At 31.5% G+C, this 16,824-nt stretch overlaps 1 pseudogene; it reads left to right on the plus strand.

The window, feature by feature from the left end:
- Positions 1–8,347: 8,347 nt before the first annotated feature.
- Positions 8,348–9,244, plus strand: LOC125185510 (annotated as a pseudogene).
- Positions 9,245–16,824: the final 7,580 nt, after the last annotated feature.

A 16,824-nucleotide genomic window follows, 5' to 3' on the forward strand; every position in this document is an offset into this window, starting at 1 on the left:
GAAAGAGAAATGTCTTTATATAACGAAAATATGCGATCCGATTTTCTCTCTCAATTTAGAAAAGATAAAGAAAACCAAAAATTGAGTTTATACTTACGCTAGACTCATTACATTAAGTTAACTGCATTAGCCCTAGTCTAGATGTCTCTTGGACGGTTGCGTTGCAGGCGCATGGTGGTCGTCGCTTGTGGCTTTGGGACTGATCCGTATCATTTGCCTTCTTAAAAATAATATAGATTTATTTTATTGGTTTAAAAAAAATTAAAAAATATATTGTGTTTAGTATAATGGTTAAATACTCTCCTGAATATCCCATCCTTGTGTTACTGACATGAATGAATTTCTTTGGGTTCAATTCTTGTCTTCAATGTGTTATTATATTTGTTATTGTAGAAACGTTTTGTTTTTAATAGTATAATAAATTCTAAAATTTTAATGGAGTATGTATAGAGCAGTTAGGTTAATAATTATGAAAACTAAGAAGTTAGGATGAAAACTTAGACGACGAATTTATGATTCATTGCTTATTTCAACTATAGGAATTGTGAATGGAGTACTACGCATCTATAAGATTGTTAAACTAATGGTTATTAATTTCTTGCTATTTGTTTAGCTAACATCAATTTCCTCTAATTTATAAAGTATGTTTAATACTTTTAGGATGAAAAATAAAGTAAATACAATCTTTGTAACCATTGAATAAATTGAAATTCTGCTTAGGAATTATTCATAATATATGATCCAAAACATGTTAGGAGAATTTTTTTTTATCTTTGTGGCTTTACAACCTTCTTGTTAGTTACTACCTCCGTTCTACAATAAGAGTTCATTTTTGCCATTTTAGTCTGTTCCACAATAGGAGTCCACTTTTACTTTTACTATAAAAAATAGTAAGTAGGTCTCACATTCCACTATATAACTCATTCTACTCACATTTATTATGGCACTAATAAATAAAAGTGAGACCCTTACTCTATTAACTAAAATTCAATTTTCTTTTCTTTATATTTCTTAAAATTTGTGTATATAGACTTCTACTGTGAGATGGAGGTAATAATAATTATGTGATCTATCGTAATCTAAAAATGAATGTTTTAGCTCAATTAGATAGTTTTTTTACCTCCCGGTGGATCAACACCCTGATACCACAATTACAACTATAGTCTTGCAGTAGCCAGTAATTGTATTATTAAAGACAGTTTATTAAACTTTGCATTTTCACATTTATATACAAGCTCTAATTTACAATATGTTTTGGCACCGTTGCCGAGTAGGTAATAGATTAGTATTTAATTTTGTTTTCAATTTTTGTTTTCAATTTTGTTTTTAATATTTCATTTCTTTATTTTCATTTTTTTTGGTTTTATTTTGGATGAAACCTAAGGAATCCGCAACCGTTAATGCACACCTGATCTAGAGGTACACCATTATTTGGACCACACTATCAGTGCCATTTGGATAACGATCGTGATAAAAACTTGCGATAGTACTTGTTTATATGTTTTGTTATAATCATTTATGAAGTCAATACGAGTATAAAAAATCTGTTCATAACAATAAGATCAAAATAGTACGTTGTGGTTCGGCACAGAGCAAAAACCATTTTAAATAGGATGAAGGCCCTTACGCCCCTAATAATTTAAATTTTTATTTATATATATTACATAATTATAATTTATTCATATCCAGTTGTGAGCACAATTCAATTCGATTCTTCCTAAGTCTACGAAAATAAGTGTATACTCCCTCCGTCCGCGAATAGGAGTTCCGTTTTTCCATTTTAGTCCGTCCGCGAATAAGAGTCCCGGTTCACTTTTACCATAAATGGTAATAAGGTCCTACCTTCCACTAACTCATTCAACTCACATTTCATTTAAAATTAGAGGGAACATCTTTTTTGGTCCACAAACTTTGCCAAAGTATTATTTTACGTCCGTGAACTTTGAAAATATCATTTGAGGTCCATCAACTATGGGTTAATATCATTTGAAGTACTTTTTTACTATTTCCAAGTTTTTCTGGACGAAAATACCCTCAATACCTTAAAGGGTATATATTCTTAATAAACTTATCATATACCCATATTTTTTATAAATATCTATACAATATATTTTTGACGAATTTTCTAAATATAATTTGACCTTCAATATTATCACTTAATTTTGTGGCATACAAGTAAAATTGCTTCTTCAATTTTTTATATTAAAGAATTTTAAAATTGAATAAAGAACTTTCTTAATAATAAAAAATTGAATAAGGATATTTTCTTGGATGTCACAGAATTAAGTGATAATATTGAAGGTTGAATAAAGAACTTTCTTTAATAATAAAAAATTGAATAAAGATATTTTCTTGCATGTCACAAAATTAAGTGATAATATTGAAAGTTGAATAAACAACTTTTCTTTAATAATAAAAAATTGAATAAGGATATTTTCTTGCATGTCACAAAATTAAGTGATAATATTAAAAGTTGAATAAAGAATTTTTCTTTAATAATAAAAAATTGAATAAGGATATTTTCTTGCATGTCACAAAATTAAGTGATAATATTGAAGGTTGAATAAAAAACTTTTCTTTAATAATAAAAAATTGAATAAGGATATTTTCTTGCATGTCACAAAATTAAGTGATAATATTGTAGGTCAAATTATATTTAGAAAATTCATCAAAAATATATAGAAAATATATTTATAAAAAAATATGAGTATATGATAAGTTTATTAAAAATATATACCCTTAAAGATATTGAGGGTATTTTCGTCCAGAAAAACTTGAAAATAGTAAAAAAGTATTTCAAATGATATTAACCCATAGTTGATGGACCTCAAATGATATTTTCAAAGTTCACGGACCTAAAATGATACTTTGGCAAAGTTCGTGGACCAAAAAAGATGTTCCCTCTTAAAATTAATATATACAAGTGGGTCCCCTATTCCACTAACTTTTTTCCATTCACTTTCCATAACATTTCTTAAAACTCGTGCCGCCCATAAATGAGACTCCTAATGGCGGACGGAAGGGAATATATCTCAAGTTTCTCTCGCATTTTCTACTATAAATGTTGCTGTTGATTTCAGGTTTTAACAACCATTATCGTGTAAATCTCTTGTTTCTCTCCTCTACTATCGATGTCACAACCGTTTATGTCGATGACACCAAAAAATATTTCATAATTATTAACAAAGGTTTAGACCCGAGTGTAAAAATTCCTGGTTCCACCATTGATTTTAAAGAATGACAAATATATATGCAATTATTTTGAGAATCTCAGGAAAGACATCTAGTGAATATATTAAAATAATTCTCTAATTTTACCAGAAGCAAAGTAGTATATAATTTTTATTTCGAGAATTTAAGGAAAGACATTCATTGATTTTAGAGAAACATAAATATATAGTAGTAGTACGTGTTTTGAGAATTTAAGGAAAGACAATAAGGTAATAATTTACTAAAATTAGTCATTGATTTTACGGGAAACCAAAATAATAGGTAAATAGGAGTAGTATATAAGGAAATTTGAGTGGATTTACCCGTCCTAGTGATATGCTAGACAAGATAACGTTTCGGATGGGGCCATGCTAATTAGTAGGCCATCTTCATCATTAACGATTTTGTCAACTCTATAAAGTATAAACAACGAATATTTTGTTGTTTAAGCACCCGGAAAGTAAAAGTATATGTTGATTAGGGGTGAAATGGGTAGCGGGTAATATGTAATTCCCATCTCGATTCGTTACCTGTTGAGTATTGGGTATCTGCTATCCGACAGATAACGGAAAATGGGACAGGATCAGGTAGTGTGTTTTAGAGTTTTGCGGGTAGCGGGTATACCCACTACCGGTGGCGGAACCAGAAAATCGAATAAGCCGGTGCTGAAAATAAAATAAAAATAAAATTTAAAAAATACTAATAATAATTATTATTATTGTTTTTTTAATTAATTAATATTCCATCCATCTGTCATTAGGAGTCCTGGTTCACTTTTACTATAAATAGTAGGTAGTACATACATCTTACTATTCACTAACTCATTGCACTCACATTTTATTATAAGTATATAAAAATGAGTTTCAGTTTCACATTCCACTATTTTTTCTCAACCACTTCCCTTTATATTTCTTCATAAAACTTATGCCGAACTTAAATGAGACTTCTAATAATGAACGAAGAGAGTATTGTTTTAAGATCACGAGGATAGTTAAATTTGAAAAAAAAAATGAGTATGTTGTATGTGTTGAGCAATGAGAAATTGTACTTTCATTTCTATTACATTACAGTCAACTAAATAATTAATCGTGGAAACTCAACAATATTTGGACAAAAATCATATGCAATGTATATTTCAATACTAAGATGAGTATAAAATATATATATTTATTTGTTTATAATATTTGATAATACCTTCCTCATCACTTTTTTTTAACAATATTTGGACAAAAGTCATATGCAATGTATATTTCAATACTAAGATGAGTATAAAATATATATTTATTTGTTTATAATATTTGATAATACCTTCCTCATCACTTTTTTTTATTGTTCAAAAAATTATATTTCATCTTTTAATACTCCTCCCATTTCATATTACTAGAGGTGTTTCAAATAGTTAAAGTAGAGAAACAAAAGTAAATAGTTAAATAATAATAGCCATATACTCACTCATTTTGAAAAAATTAAAAATAAATAGTTAGAACGGAGAAAAAATAAAGTGAGAGAGATAATAATGTAGAGAAGAGTGTTTATATTATCATATTTTCAAAATGAGTGAAGAAAATGAAATGCCTCTATTAAGGCGGAACACTGGAAGTACTTTATATAATCTAAGAGTTCTTTTAAAATATTTTTGTATTCCAACGAACATATAATTGAAAACTCACCGGAACTAGCGATAAAGTGTCCCCTCACTTTTATTCTCAATCTATTCAACGTTTACCATCGATATTAATAAAGTAAATTGGGAACATTGATAGTTATTATAGTTTTCAATTTTTTTTATTAAAATTTCGGGTCAGGTACGGGTACCCGCAATGTCGGGTATGGGATATCCGACACGGGTATCGGATAATCCCGGTATATCGCGGGGCGGATATTGGGACAATAAATTTGACTAAAATCGGGTACGGATACCCGATCTGTCGGGTGCGGGTACCCACGGATAACTCGTTTCGCCACACTCTATATTGTGTTTTGAACATGAAGTTATAAACTCATGTTATTCTCTGCAGAAATAAAGTATTACGTTTTGTCCATTATTTTTGGTTTGATTTCACTTTGGGAGGACTAGTTGGAAATAGGCATGTATGATCACCTTGCATGAAATTTCCATGCTACATTCCATAATTGATCCGTTGTTGATTATGTTTGCATATGTGATTACTGATGGGTTTAATTTTAAAAAAATATATGGTGACTGACTCTTTAGTCCTATGCCGATATGGTTGATAATAAGATTGTTCGGGAATACACTATATGATATCATATTTGAGCGCTCATTCAGTTTGTACACATTTATTTGGTGTCATGTGTTGCCCAGGTGGGATATTGTTAGCAATTTGGCTTTTACATGACTAATTTAATGTGTATGGCTATCTTTCAGTTGCCCAATTAAAGTGATCTATTAAAGATTAAAGTTTGGGTTAAAGTGTATTTATTTGTTATGGAAATAAGTGTAGATACCATATGAGATTTTCTATTTGATGAAGGACCGAATAGAAAATATAGGGGTTTATATTTAATATAAATATGAGGTAGGGTTATGGTGCCCAGGCGTCAGAAGAACATTCGATATCTCTGTATTCTCTCGACAGACTATTGCAAAGAATGTCTCTGATCGTTTGGAAGATCCATAGCCGCTGCAAAGAAATTCCACCGTTCAATTCGTTATGGATCAAGGTACGCTTCCGCTCTACAGTTTATGCTCCTTCTCCGTCGTTCTCGGTTAATCATCATAGAGTGGCTCTGACACTACTTGTTGGAATAATTGTGTGAATAATTATATAAAGCTCTCTATGAGTTATATGGAAAGAAATATTAAAATTCTTGTATAAGTAATTTACTCCAGCTTACCGTAAATGATGGTATCAAATTTTTTTAGACAAATAAAATAATTTTTTGTCAAATTTATCAGGAATGGATCTAGAGAATGTTATTCATGTTAAATATGTTTATAAGGCAAAACAAGTATAAATGGCCAAGAAAAAAAAAAATTGTTGAATGATAAAAATTAAACATAATTTATAGAAGCGAGAGAAAGAAAATAAAAGAATAAGAGAAAAACAATGGACATATATGGCCTTAAATACAAAAAAATTGAAAAGGGTAGAAATATCCACAAAATGGCGAAAGGATAATAAACGACCTTACCTCTAAGTACTAAAAGTTTCGTCAAAAAAATTTTGATTTATTCCATTGAAATTGAAATTTAAATCACAAAGTTTTGGTTTTTCTTAATTATCTCATCTATGTACACTATATCATTTTCTTAATGATGTTCAAAATTACGTGTTTTATTTTAATATAATATACTTCTCCCGTCCCTGAAAATTTGTCACCTATTTCCTTTTTTGTCCGTCCCTAAAACTTTGTCACCTTTCACTTTTACCATTTTTGGCAATGGACTCTGCATTCCACTAACTCGTTTTCATTCACATTTTTAAAACTTTTTGAACCCACTTTCTATTACATTTCTTAAAACCCGTGCCGAGTCAAATGTTGCCAAATTTGAAGGGACGTAGGGAGTACAAACTTAATTTTTGTAATATCTAAAATTTTTTCCTCTTTAATTAAATTGTTGTATATAGATATAGGGGGTGTATTATGGTCCTCACAGCTCTTTAGTATCGAACACAACACAAATCACAGTTCTTGGATCCATGGATTCGATGGTTGTGGTAATCTACATTTTTATACTAATCTACATTATTAGACTAAAACAATACATTATTTAACTAAAATAGTACATTACTAGCTAAGTTACATTATTAGATGACACGTGACATTAATCTAACCGTTAGATCACAAAATCCAATGGACTACAAGTGTTTTTTTTTTAACAATATTTACTATATAAATATGAATACATCCCTATGCACATATAACTTATTATTGATAGAATTGAGTTTGAAAAGCTAGCGATTAAACGTTTTTCTCGTCATCTTTTGACGATAAACTTTATGAAGATGTGACGCAATTCGATATTCATTTTGATATACATAATATTAATTATTTAAGCTTGCGATTTATTCCCTCTGTCATAAGGTAGTTGAATCATATTCATTTTTTGTTTGTTTCAAGGTAGTTAAGTCATTTTTTTTTTCACAAAACTATATCTTCTTTCATACTCTACTCTCTCTTCTTCTCTCCTCCTTAATCTTTAACACCTCAATTTCTTAATTCTTGTGCCTAAAAGAAATGTCTCAACTACCTTGGGACAGAGGGAGTATTAGTTTTTGAAAATTATACCCCGCGGTTCCCATAAAAATAGACCAATTTTGCATTTTGGTTCGTCTCATAATAAAAATAGACACTTTAATTTATGGTACTCCCTCCGTCTCACTCAAGATGTCCACCTTTCATTTTTAGTTTGTCCTATTCAAGATGTTCACTTTCTGCATTTGAAAATAAATCACTCTCCTCATTAAAATATTCAACTACCTTTTTCTCTCTTATCACTCCACCTAACAACTCCTTCTAAAATACTGTGTCACTCAAGAATGTGGACATCTTGAGTGGGACGAAGAAAGTACTTTTTTTTTTTTCTCTAAAATGAGATGGGTCATATGCTCCACTGTCCACCAAAAATTAGTTTTGTTTTCTATTTATGTTCATCTACCAAAATTAGTCCTATACTAAAAAAAAAAAAATAATTACTAATTATTACTCCCTACGTCCCAAGGAAGATGACCCCTTCCTTGCGCGGCACGAGATTTTATGCAATTTTATTTTGTGTGTTAAGTAGAGAGAGTAAAGTGAGAGAGTGAGAATAAAGTATAAATAAATTTGTTTCCATTTTTAGTAATGAGTCATCTTAGTTGGGACAAACCAAAAAAGAAAGTGAGTTATCTTCAATAGGACGAATGAAATACTTACTTGTATATTTATCTCTTCTATTTTATCTATATTTCCTTTTTTATTTCTTTTACTCTCCTCGTTTAAAATAAACTTTACAAAGGACCCCATAAGCTTTATAGAGTCCGATTACAAAAAATAATATTTTTATATAGATAATAAAAGGAAAAACATTTAGAAACTTAGACTAAAATATTACAATTGGGATAATCACGTGAGCCTCGCCTATATAAAGTGAAGATTGTGAAGAATATCTGTGTAGCCTTCGATCTCTTAATATATTCATACTATATTTTTACCTTGAGATGGGATTACATGGGAAATTGGTTGCAGCAATAGAATTCAAAGCCGGTGGAGATGTTTCCACGAATTTGCAAAGCACAGGCCACATCAGATGTCCACAATTAGCCCTGAAATAGTAAAAGGATGCTATCTTCATGAGGGTGAATTTGGTCATGTTGGTTCTATAATTTTCTGGGATTATATCCATGGTATGTATTCATGTGTCTCTTCCACATCATCATTATAATTAGATATTACTACAATTGAGGGTGAATTTGGTCATGTTGGTTCTATAATTTTCTGGGATTATATCCATGGTATGTATTCATGTGTCTCTTCCACATCATCATTATAATTAGATATTACTACAATTCATGTAGTACATCTTTTTCTTTGATTATAAAGTGCATACTTAAATTTCAGATAAATTGACCTAATTTTTTTAGTATTTTTAGTCCCATGTCAACTTATAAGTAAAGGAGCTATAAAAAGATAAAATTATTTGACCCTAATGAATACTAATAGGAGTACTAAATAAAAACAAAAACATTGTGTGCAATATGCAGATGGAAAAGTGAAGAAAGAAAAGCAAGTGATCCAGTTAATTGATGAAGAGAAAAAACTGATCCAATTTAAGGTAATTGAAGGAGACTTGTTGGAGCTTTACAAAGATTTCGTTATTACATTTCACATAGAGACAAAGGATGGCATTGATTTGGTGACAAGCACCTTAGAATACGAGATGCTTAATGAAGATGTGGAGCATCCCATTTCAAATCTCACATTGATCATTGACATCATCAAAGCTATTGAGACTCACCACCTTACTCAACCTTGAATCTACTATGTCATACTCTCCTTCTGTCCCATTAGAAATGAAACATTTTCTTTTTTATCTGTCTCATTAAAAATGAAACATTTCTAAAAGTGTAAACAATACTCTCTCTACTTTTTCTTCTCTCTTACTTTACTCTTTCTTCATTAACTCACAAAACAACACTACATAAAATCTTGTGCCGAAAAACAAATGTTGCATATTTAATGGAACAAAGAGAGTATTTTAAATTATTATGGTTTGCTTGGGCATCGTTGTACTCAATAAGAGTGTTTCTACTCATTGTGCCTGATTGTGTGTGAGAGAAACATGTGGCGTATCCAGGATTTTTGATACAGGGGTGTGAAAAGTTTCAAATTTTAGCTAATCCTTTTAGTTCTATTTGTTTTGTTTTCACAATTGTTCTATTCTTTTAAATATTCTCCCTATTTTTTTCATAAAAACAAACTCTTTCTTTTTTTAAAATTTTTTGAATTATGCACATAGATACTTTGTTATTAAGACTATATTATATAAAAGTTAATTGTATAAATTATTAAGAACAAAGTAAATATCAAATATCAAATATGAATGAAATAAAATAAAATTTGAAAAATATGTATTGAACAAATGAGTTGAACAAATGAGTATGTCAATGTGTATTGAACAAATGAGTTGAAAAATATTGCTTTGAATAAATACTAAGTCTTGGAAGAAGTTAAAGGAAAAGAAAGAGCGGAGAAAGTATTCGAACATGTTTTTCCAGGGCAAAATACTGCATTTCTGACCACTAAGCCATAATTGAATTATGATTTTATCTCTAAGTATAATACTATTAACTACAGGTTTTGGGGGTACAATTGTACCCCCTTGTTCCTACGTAGATACGCCACTTAGAGAAACCCACTTGTTGTGTACGCCTATTCGTGGCACTTGTTTTCCCGATTTGACATTGAGTGGAGTTTGTTTGTGTTTAATATATAGCTAATATGGACGTTTATTTTATTGGGACTATAGGGATATTCCTTATATTTACAGAAATCGGTGAAGACATTCTCTATATAAGTAGGGAGAAGGAGCACGGTCCAATTTTTAAAAATATTAGCAGAAAAGATATTATCTGTATAGCTTTAATAATATTAAATAGATTATTAAAATATGTGATTTTTTTTATTGAGGTTTGAGGTAACGTTACAAAAACTAAGAATTTGAAATTAGTATTTTAGAATGTAAAAAATTAAAATTAGAGTTAAGAATATAGTATAATATATTTTATTAATGATGATTACTATTACTGTTTCACTAATGATTATTACAATTTCATGATTATTTTAGTACTTACTTTAATGATTCATTCTAATAAAATAGATTAATATTAAAAATTTATTCTTGATGTTTCTCAACTTATTATCATTGTAAGTTACTACTATTTCTTGATTCATTCTAATAAAATAGTTTGATTAAAAATTTATTCTTAATATTTGTCAACTTTTTATCAGTTACTATTTCTCAACTTTTTATCAGTTACTATTTCTGGATTCTCGGGGCATTACATTTGTAAGAGCATCTCCAAAGAAAAAAGGTAAATTGAGAAGGTATATTTCTCATGTACCTTCTCAAAAAGATAATTAGACTCTCAGAGCATTGGCAATGGTGGCCGATCGCAAGGGCCGAGCGATCGGCCGCCCCATCGGCTTGCGATCGGCCACCCCATTGGCTCTCAAAGGTCCCCACTGTATTTGTGGATAGGGGGACGACTCTTTAGGAGCGTTAGAGTTGGACATACCCTCGTGTAGATGTTGGAACATTTTAATATGGTCCAACATAATAGTCTAAAGATTGTATAATATTTATGGCTATTTATTGATTGACCCGATTACGTGATCTACTAAGGTTATATAACTTATAGGGTCAAACGATTATCTATAAAAGTATGAGGATTATTGTGCAGATACTACTTTGGATAACTTTAATTTTGTTATGGGTGAAATTAAAGTTATAATAAAGTTAGGGACTTATTTTCTAAATAATGATTATGGTCCCCAAGTGCAACCTATAAATAGGTCAATAGAATCCCATTCCTTTTTGACCAGATGTAATATCAAGACTCTACAGATTACAGAGAATCTGTGAGAGAGCGTTGTCACTTGGAAGACTAATTTCCATACTTCAGAATCATCAATAACATCATGAATCTGAATCCATATACGCTTCCGCTTTATGTTTATCAATCCATGTAAGCTCATTTTCTATCTAGTGTGTTTGATTGTGTGTGTGAGAAACCCACTTTGTTGTGTATGTTTAAAATTTCAAGCTATTGTATTTGTGGCACTTGCTTTTCTGATACAATGTGAGTGGAGTTTGCTTGTGTTTCATTGATACTATTGCTATTAGGAGTTGTATGGTACAAATTTTAAATTATAGTAGTAGTATGAGAAATATTAACTGTATATCTTTAAAGTATTAAATACTCCCCCCGTCCCATTTAAAATGAAATATTTGGGAATTGGCACGAGATTTTATGTAGTGTTGTTTTGTGAGTAAATATAGAGAGAGTAAAGTAAGAGAGATGAAAAAGTAGAGATAGAGTTGTTTCCATTTTAAGAAACGTTTCATTTTTAATGGGACAACCAAAAAAGGAAAACATTTCATTTTTAATGAGATAGAGGGAGTAGATTCGTAAAAGCATGTGTTAATTTTTTTTATGTTACAAAAATTAAGAATTATTAGTATTCTGGAAAGTAAAGAATTGAAATTAAATTATTTAAATTTTAAAATAAAAAGTGTAATAGTAAATACAATTAGTATTAGTATATTATATATCAAATTTTAATTTGTCAAATATTATTGTGAGTTAAGCCAAGAAAAATAATGGACACAAAGAGAATATTAAATATATACTCCATTCCATTCAAGATGTCAACATACTTGAATGACACATGATTTTAGGTGGAGTGGTTGAAAATGATAAAGTAGAGTGATAAATATGATTGAATTTTTTAATGAGGAGAGAGGAGAGAGAAATTTGTTTCTAAATATGTAAAGTGAACATCTTGAGTTAGACAAACTATAATTGAATGGTGTACCTCTTTCGTGTAACAGAGGGAGTATCTTTAAATATTAAGCAAATGAGTTAAGTACATGTGATTTGTTTTTTTGTTGGGATTCGACTATAACGTTCTAAAAATATGAATTTAAAGAAATTAATATTTTGTAAAGTAAAGAATTAATTGAAATTATGGAATTCTTAAATTCAAAACGGTAAACTCAATTTGTTGCATATTATAGTGATTTGAGCTTAAAATTCTAATATTTTACAAAGAAAAAGAGAAAATATTAACTATATAGCTTTAAATATTGAATAAACCAGTTAAAAATAAGTGATAAATTTTTTATCGAAGTTCGACATAATGTTCCCAAAATTAAGAATTTAAAGAAAATAATTTTACAAAGAAAAAGAGAAAATATTAACTATATAGCTTTAAATATTGAATAAACTAGTTAAGAATAAGTGATTATTTTTTTTTTATCAAAGTTCGACATAATGTTCCCAAAATTAAGAATTTAAGGAAACTAAAAGTGTTGAATGCAAAGAATTAAAATCGAAATTATGAAATTGTTAAATTCAAAATTGCAAACATAATTACTATTAATGCATCATATATGACTTTAATTTGTTGCATTTATAGTGAATTGAGTTAGGAACTACTCCAACTGTTTCTTAAAAATAAAAATTCTTTCTTTTTTGATTCATTTATTAAAAAAAGAAGCTTTCCATTTTAGGAAACTCTATCTAATGAGATAAGACTTATTTTCCATCAAAATATTTTTCTTTATGTCTCTCTTTTACTTTACCAATTTTGCATTAAAATTAATGGTGTTTCAAAAGTTTCTAATTTTAGAAAATGGAGGAAGTATAATATTTCATAAAGAAAAAGAATAAATATTAACCAAATATATTTCAAAAGTATGGGATGTATGCATAGGGATGTATTAACATGACAACTCTTTATTGTAACACCATACCGCTAATTTGGACCGTTAGATCTGAAGATCGTGTGGTTCTCAAGCTGCCACGTGGCAGCCTATTTTAATTTAATTAGAAGATAAAAACGCTGAAGGAAAAAACATGTATTCTTTATTTTCAGTCTGTTACCAGTGTTACGTGTGTATAATTCGTAATAGTTTTTTACCTTACCAGATTGCAGTGTTACTCTATGAATATTGTAGTATTACTCTATGAATATTGCAGTGCTACTCTATAAATATTGCAGTGTTACGTGTCTGGATAATTCGTAATGGTTTTTCACCTTACCAGATTGCAGTATTAATCTATGAATATTGCAATATTACTAAGTTGTATTTGCAGTTTAAATATTACCAAATCCGTTTATGATTTAAATTTTTAGGAATTGACTAAAATACCCACGCCTGCAATATCCAACAAATAAGACTGCAAATAAATTCTATTTCATCAATTCAATCCTAGGCGTCCATCTTATAGATCTAAGAGCTAGGATTAGTGGTGTGTCGCCACTCTAAATATGGTGGCACTATAATGCTCACTATCTGATTTTTCATTCTTGCTTCATAATTTCGCTGGAATTGAATTTCCTCAATATAGCTAGTTCTTCTTATTTATTTGTGGCATAGTCCTCAATAACTTATAATTGACATCCTTATTTTTCACTATTTTTTATAATGGATCACACATTTCCCTAACTTATTCCTCTCATATTTTATATTAAAATTAATACTCTCTTTGTCCACGAAAAATAGACCATATTTGTTATTTTTGGTTGTCCATCAAAAATAGACAAAGTTTGAAAAATGAACCCACATTTGCTACCTAACACAATTAAACACTACTAATAACATTGACCCCACATTCCACTAACACTACTTCTCTTTACGTTTTTTCCTTCTCTCTTACTTTACCAATTCCACATTAAAACAAGTGTCATTCACAATGTGGTCTATTTTTCGTGGACGGAAGGAGTATAAAAGTAGGACTTACATTTCATTAACTTTTTCCACGCACTTTTCATTATATTTGTTAAAACTCGTGCAAAGTCAAACGATGACAATTAATGGGGGAATGCGAGAGTATTTAATAAGTTGATGAGTTATGTACTTGATAAGGCTAATTTCATGCATTGGTTAAGGGATAAATTCTGTGATTTCCCGGGTCTAACAAACCTTTTTGAGCCAGGTGCCAACCCCAGGAAGAAGACAGAGATTACCTGGTGGAGGAAGCCGGCAAGGGAAATAAGCTGAACAAGGAAGAGCGCTAGACAAAAGAGCATTGAATAGAAGGGCAAAATGGGCATTGCAAGAACAGTCTAGAAGCTCTATCCATTATAAAAAGGAGTACGCAATCAACATGAATCATCACCTTTCAGCTCCTAGCTTAGTTTTCCACTTTTTCTCTACACACTCACACACTTGGGGGAAATCGTAGGGGGGTTCTCGTTTCATCGGAAGTTTGGGTGCAACACCGTCTCTGCGGAGGCGAAGAGACAATTGTCTTTTAATTTTCTGTCTACTTTTGGTACTCGCCGAGTTCTCGCTGTTCGAGGCTCAACTTTGGTGTTGTTTCTATCGTTGGATATTTCATATTTTGCAATGGATATGTCTGTTTATGTTCCGTTTATCTTATCGTGTTGTTTTGGGTTTGATTTGCTGATTATTGTTGAATGATCTGAGTTGGAGTTGTTTTGCAAGGAATTGTTTGAGATCGGTTTAATCTACGTAGACTTGTGAGGATTGAAGGTAGAAATGATGTTTGGTTATTGTGGATGGCTTGGATCCGGAGTGGATTAAGCATCCGTGGTTGGATCTGCTTGTTTTTGTTTCATTCGATTGTTTAAGTTCGGTATTCTTGTTTTACCTCGTCTAGTAGCCGTAGATCTGCTTTAGTTTTAACTGTTCTTCATTTCTATCGGTTTGATTCCGTCTTCTTTGCTTTGATCTTCGTTCTTGCTCTGTTTTAACTGGTTGTTTCGTGATAAATGTTGGAGAAGATGATGTCGCTGTTAGTTAGTCCTTTAGTTAGTTATTTTGCAGCTTTTCAATCGTACTCTACCTTTTCAGAAAATGGTCCCACATTTAGTTGCTTACCTAGGTCTAGGTTAATTCAGAAAATTGTTCGTTCGATCTAGTAATTGTCTCGCTCCATTTCGATTAATATGCATGTTTTAATGTTTCTACCTAGATCTAGGTGTTAGAATAGAATATTTCAATTACCAAGTCTAGGAATTAAAGCTCAACCCCAAAATTGCGTGGCAGCAGCCAACAAGAAATAGTTCCCAAGTCTTTGAACATGTTTACTTGCGCATTCATCTCTGTGGATTCGATCCCTACTTCCACGTACTAGTTTTCTTAATTAAAGCGGGTTGAGGTTTTTCGAAAAGGGAGTTAAGGTAGTGATTGTGTGCCCAACGACAGGTAGCTCAAGATTCTCTGAGTTCCTAGACCCAGTGTTTAGCGGATTTCCTGGACCGAGGGTTTTCTTCATTAATTTTTAAGAAACACGCTTTCGCTAACCATCATTAGCTTATAAGTCCCAGTCAGCCTCTTCAAATGGCGCCGTTGCCGGGGATGGATGGCTTATTTATTTACGTGTTTGAGGATTTGGTGTATATAGTTTTAATTTCTGTTATTTGTTTTTCTTGGCAGTTTATGAGCAAGGGCTCACGATTTGGGAACTGGAGTAACCCGTCTGGGTCAAAGGACGCTCAGGTCAGGTGGCAGGTTAAAGAATCGACATTCACCATCACCACCAGATCAGGGTTTACGACAGTAGACCCATTCCCATTCGAGTCAGAAAGTGAAAAGAAGTGGAACTCATCAGGGGGAGAAGACCCGAAGTCGTCTACAGAGACAGAGCACTCCGAAACCGAGGAAGATGAAGACGTGGATATGGCACACTTGGAGGATCCCGATCCAGAGATAGGATCACTCACCGCACATCTGGACGGTGAGCCCGCCTATGCCATAGTCTCGAACCAGCGCCAGAGGTCTATTGATATCAAGACAAATGTGCTGGGTGTTTTACCTACATTCTCTGGACGAAGGAATGAATGTCTTTACGAATTCCTAAACGAGTTTAGTAAGCTGTGCAGTATCCAAAAGCGACCCAACGAGGCTACTGAGGAGGACTATACCGTTTGTGTGCAGTCCCGTTTTCCCTTAAGGGGGAGGCTAATACTTGGCTGCTGAGGCTCCCACCAGACTCGATCAACACATGGAAAGATTTCAAGCTAGAATTCCTGGATTATTTATTCCCGTCCAACAAAACAAATGCCCTGAAGAAGGAGATTCAGGAATGCAAGCAGGATTACGACGAGTCCCTTAGTCAATACTGGTCTCGATTTAAGGGGCTGCTTGACGCCTGTCCCAACTATAGGATGATGGAGGCTGAGACCTTTTTCCTGTTCTATGAAGGAGCTAATCATGAGGCGAAGGACTTAATAAATTCCTCGAGCGGGGGGAATTTTACAAAGAACAAGGCAAGTGAAGCACGTGAGATTTTGGGAAGGCTGATCGACGCAAAGAAGGCTTACGATCACCCGCGTATTATGAGGAGAGGTTCAGCAAACGCAATTAAGGAACAAGAAGGAGAAGGGGACATGATAGATTGGTTGGAGAAGGCACTT

This window comes from Salvia hispanica, chromosome 1, assembly GCF_023119035.1.
Source record: "Salvia hispanica cultivar TCC Black 2014 chromosome 1, UniMelb_Shisp_WGS_1.0, whole genome shotgun sequence".
Lineage (NCBI taxonomy): Eukaryota > Viridiplantae > Streptophyta > Magnoliopsida > Lamiales > Lamiaceae > Salvia > Salvia hispanica.